The sequence below is a fragment of the Sus scrofa genome, chromosome 5 (genome assembly GCF_054392235.1).
Source record: "Sus scrofa isolate SSC_HxYL_T2T_F1_AM1 chromosome 5, Sscrofa_HxYL_maternal_Yorkshire_Landrace_v2.0, whole genome shotgun sequence".
Classification (NCBI taxonomy): Eukaryota; Metazoa; Chordata; class Mammalia; order Artiodactyla; family Suidae; genus Sus; species Sus scrofa.
In genome coordinates, this window is record NC_139387.1 from 62,555,154 (window position 1) to 62,556,118 (window position 965).

Below are 965 nucleotides of genomic sequence, written 5' to 3' on the forward strand. Positions count from 1 at the left end.
GATATGTCAATAATATCTGTGAAAGGCATAATACCTATGTCTTTCATAGGCATTATTGAATTTGATTATTTAATAAAATTAAGCAAACATATTATTAAGTACCTATAATGGTCTCCTAGAGCTTATATTCTTTGAGGTGTGTACTGATAGAGCTGGGACAAAAAACACCTCTGTGGGATTCCAGAACTTGACATATTAACCACAAGGCAATAGACTCCCATGTTGGTAATGTGTGTGTCTTCCAAAAATATGGAACACTTCACCAATTTGTGTGTCACCCTTGCACAGGAGCCATGCTAATCTTCTCTGTATTATTCCAATTTCAGTATATGTGTTGCCAGTGTAAGCACCACAAAACATTTCTATATAAGGCACAGTGACAGAAAAAGCCACAAGAGAAAATAGAAAGTATTTTTCCTTAATGATAAAGAAAACACAAGATGCTCAAGTCCCTTATGTAAGATGCCATTGTACAGTCAGCCCTCGGTATCCATGGAATTCTGCATCCAGGGATTCGAACAACTACAGCTATGGTCGTAGTTCCTAAGGTCCTGGACACAACTCAAATCCCATAAAACTTTAGTGTCTACCTAATTAAGAAAGGTGGCACTGTGAACCAACTATAATGGGAAAAAAATCACCTAAAAAATAGAAAAGAAAAGAAAGGTGCTTTCTGCCTACATTTCTTTGTTGACATTTCTACCAGGTTTAAGGTGTTTATCCAGGAATAGCAGGATGCAGTAGCACTTGTACAGACTCTGCCTTGTCCTGAAAGGAAGAAGATGGAAAATTCTATCATTTATCAACAGCTCTTTTTTTTTCTTGGTTTTTCAAATATTTTTATTTTTTTATTTTATTTTTTTATTACTCAAATGAATTTATCACATCTGTAGTTGTATAATGATCATCACAATCCAATTTCACAGGATTTCCATCCCACAACCCAAGCACCTTCCCCCACCCCA

At 35.9% G+C, this 965-nt stretch overlaps 1 non-coding gene across 1 annotated transcript; it reads right to left on the reverse strand.

Annotated features, from left to right (window-relative positions):
- Nucleotides 1–243: 243 nt before the first annotated feature.
- LOC146403393 (U6 spliceosomal RNA) lies at nt 244–350 on the reverse strand. Its single transcript, XR_014804693.1, has one exon. It is a non-coding gene; the product is annotated as a U6 spliceosomal RNA (small nuclear RNA).
- Between the last annotated feature and the right edge of the window lie 615 nt (nt 351–965).